Raw genomic sequence first — 3957 nt, forward strand, 5'->3', positions numbered from 1 at the left:
TTGACAACGCAAAAGAGAAGAAAAACGACATCAAAAACAGTGTTTTAGGGCCAGGCACTGTAGCAGTTACTGCAGCACGAAGAAGTTAGGAAATGGCAAAGCCTCGGATTTCGTTGACGAGTTTGCTGATGGCCACGAAGACGCCTGTGAACTGGCTGAAGGATGCGCAGGTACTGCAGCATTTTACTGTAGCACATCACGGAATTTTTAGCAAAATCCTGAGACTCTTACGGGCTCCTTCACGCCCGTGAATGAGGCCGTGAAGCCATCCCGAGAAGGTCTTTAAAAGGGCTTTTTAGGACTTTTTGGACATCATCATCTACATTCTCTTCTCCTACCTTTACCATCCTTCTCCATCTTCCAAATATGGGGTTAAGAAGACTCAAGAAGACATTCTTAGTTGTGGAAATCGAAGGAAGAAGCAAATTTGGCAAGATCTCCCTTCATCTCCCATTGTTCAAGCTTGTAGAGGGCAAGGAAGCCACCCTTTTGGTGCCGTCATTTGAAGCTCTCCTAGACTTGTCTCTCCGCATTCATCATTTGAGGGATTTTTATGTTGCTTTATTTGGTTTATTTTGTGGATTTCATCATATATCTTGTTAGTATGAACAACTAAACCCCAAGGTCACCAGATGTTGGTGAATCTTGGGGTGAACTTGTGTAGTTGGATGCTTTGATTTTTTCTATTGAATTTGGTGTGTTGGTGATTCATTCTTGGTATACGTTGATGTATTGATATGCATGAGAACTCTGTATGTTGATTTCTAGGTTTTACTAGGTTGCGTGACCATCGTCCTTATACTAGACACACCTAGCTTGGAAGGGATCCATGTACAAATACACCATTCCCATTGGGTATTTTGTGCCTTTTCAACATTAAGGTTGGACCTAGTTTGAGTTTTGACCCTAATTAGAGAATTCCTTACTTGTAATGCAATCGTAGAAGGATTTGGTCGAAAGAAATTCCGTATCAATACTCGTACTAGATTAGGGGTCAATTGCAGTGACCATCGGGTTGACCTATCTTAGGAATCTCTTGGTCCAAACCACCAATTGCATGATAGTTCTAGCATCCTTCTCACTTTAGTAGCCCTAGGGGGTTCCACATCCATGGCCATATTCATCCCTTGATTTTTACCCCCACTTTGCCTCGACTATAGACACTCATCTTAGATTTATTTTTATTTCTTAGTAGCTTAGAACAATCACTAGCACTTGTAGGCTAGACAACACGCGAAGAGGAAGTAAGGGTAGCTTCTCGCGCCCTAGGAATATGACCCTCTCTTGCTTGCGCTATAGGTATTACTTGATGATCCCGTTCACTTGTGGGTGTCACACCAAGTTTTAGGCACCGTTGAAGGGGAACCACGAGGAATACTTGAAAAACATAGAGCTTGTTGATTTGGCCATTGTTTCTTGTATTTGTTTCCTTTGTTTTTGTTTATTTTTGTTGTACATATATCTTCATTTCTTTGCTTTCATTTCCTTTTCTCATTCTTTTTTAGATTTTAATTGTTGGTTTTTAAATATTGAGCAAGGTACCCATCTTATGACACGTGCAAGTTAAGTAAACTTAGTAGAGCCTGACAACGAGATTGAGAGGACCTTGCATTAGAGGTTAAGGGAAGGGGTAGAGAGTTTAAGATAACAAAAAATTCAAGTTGAGAGTAGTGAACCCTCAGTTATGGTTGAGCCAAGAAGGACATTGCTAGATTATGAGAGGCCACAGTTTACTGGTGAGGAGTTCAATGTGCAAGCCCTGACAGTGCTGACGAATAACTTTGAAATCAAAATAAGCACAATCAGGATGGTGCAGAATTCAATGCAGTTTAATGGGTTAGCTGATGAAGACCTCCATGCTCACTTGTCTTGCTTCCTTTAGATCTACTTCACATTCAAAATTAACTTAGTCTTAGATCATGCCATCAGATTAAGGTTATTTCCATTCAATTTGAGAGGAGCAGCATATAGATGGCTCACTTCCTTAACTCCCAGATCTATCATTACATGGGGAAAAATGGTGGAGAAGTTCCTTGCTAGGTATTTCCCACCAAGCAAGGCAGCTAGACTGAGACAAGAAATTTCTACTTTCAAGCAAGGTGATTCAGAGACACTCTTTAAATCCCATGAAAGGTTCAAGGACCTTTTGAGGAAATGCCCTCACCATGGTTTCTCTTTGTGGATGAGAGTACAGATGCTGTGTAATGGACTGAACTATGCAACTAGACAGCTTATCGACACTATAGCGGGTGGTTCTTTGAGCAATAAGTATCCTGAAGACGCTGAAAAACTGATTGAGGATATGGCAAGCAATGAGTGCCACTGGAGCACTCACGAGAAGCCACCAAGGGCAGCGGGTATTTACGAGGTGAATTACAATACTGCACTGGCCGCAAAGGTTGAGGCCTTAACTAGGAGGTTTGATCAGTTTATGATAGTGTCGAGCTCGAATTCTAGAATTGCCTATCTTGCAAGCCGTGTGTCATCCTGCAGAGACTTAGAGATTTTCCTGAGAAGACACAGGGGCGTGGACTCGCCCTTGTGGATGACCCTGTGACAATCACACGGGCATGGGTAATTTCTGCACGCCCGTGTGGATCTTTGCAGAAGAGCTCTCTTCCATCCTGAGAATACACAGGGGCGTGTGAGTACCCCTGTGAGCTGGTCCTATGAAGGTCCACGCCCGTGTTGAATTTCCGCACGGGCATGTGAAACACTTAGAGATTTTTCTCGGATGGACAGAGAAGCCACAGGGGCTTGCGTCTGCCCCTGTGGGTCGGGCACACGGGCGTGGGTAATTTTTGTACGCCCGTGTGGTTGCGTTAAGAAGCATTGAGTGTTTTCCCGAGAGCACACAGGGGCGTGCGTCTGCCCCTGTGGGGTCTCCTGTGGTGTCACACGGGCCTGGGTAATTTCCACACGCCCGTGTGGATGTGCAGAAATTATAAGGCTACGATTTCCTTTATAAATCTATCAAGCCCTTTTTATTTTCACATGTCTAAACACTCGGAGAACACTCTCTCACACTTTCCCGACCATCCACCATTGGTTTAGAGAAGTTCAACTCAAGTTTTCTGCCCGATTTACAGATTTTCAACTTCATCTTGTCGGTAAACCTATTTTTCTCTCTTCTCTTCGCCATTTCTTGATTTTCTTTGATTTCTTTATTTAAATGGGTAAATTTAACTCATTTTTGTGCTAAAAATGGTTGACATTTGTTTGGGATGGGTTTTAAAGTGATTTGGAGATGCATCTATGGATTTTGAGCACAAGGAGCGTGTGGTTTCCCCGCCTCGTAGATCCACACGAGCGTGTGGAATTTCCACAGGCCCGTGTAGATTCCTGCAACATTGTTTTTGTGAATGATTGTGATTGATTTCTTTTCAATGCTGCAGGTATGGCCCCGAGAACAAAAAAAGTAGCTGGCAAACATCCTCGAGAGCCTACACCCGAACCAGAAAACATAGAATTAGCCATTCCTGAGCATCGGGCTCGGTTTGAGCGACTATCAAAGCTCAAGTTTGGTTAGACGTGGGCCTCGGATTTGAGTTCTCTCAGGGAGGTCCAGTTAGCAGATGACATGGCAGATGAGGTTGAAGAGTTATTGTCGGTGGGTAGTTGGCGCAGGCTGTTACTTATCTGTGATCTTACTATCCGCCTGCTCACATTGGAGGTGCTCGCCCCATTTGAGTTTAACCGCTCTTATTCCCATTTCAATAACATCGACACCATTCAGTTTAGAGCTTTTGGACAGCATCATAGTATGAGCGTCACGCAGTTCTCTATCAGACTCAGGTTATATGATGAGGCATTCACCGAAACAAAGGAGTATGATCAGCTACCGACCGACTTTTCACGTAGCTTGACCCCCCCAGAAAGCTGATAGGATACTGTGTGGTCAGGGTCGGTATGAACCGAGAGTGTCCAAGGCTACATGCCTCTCCCAACCTAGCTACA

At 43.8% G+C, this 3957-nt stretch overlaps 1 non-coding gene across 1 annotated transcript; it reads right to left on the minus strand.

Annotated features, from left to right (window-relative positions):
• Positions 1 to 2065: 2065 nt before the first annotated feature.
• Positions 2066 to 2172, minus strand: LOC120278288. Its single transcript, XR_005541626.1, has one exon. It is a non-coding gene; the product is annotated as a small nucleolar RNA R71 (small nucleolar RNA).
• Positions 2173 to 3957: the final 1785 nt, after the last annotated feature.

The sequence above is a fragment of the Dioscorea cayenensis genome, chromosome 15 (assembly GCF_009730915.1).
Source record: "Dioscorea cayenensis subsp. rotundata cultivar TDr96_F1 chromosome 15, TDr96_F1_v2_PseudoChromosome.rev07_lg8_w22 25.fasta, whole genome shotgun sequence".
Lineage (NCBI taxonomy): Eukaryota > Viridiplantae > Streptophyta > Magnoliopsida > Dioscoreales > Dioscoreaceae > Dioscorea > Dioscorea cayenensis.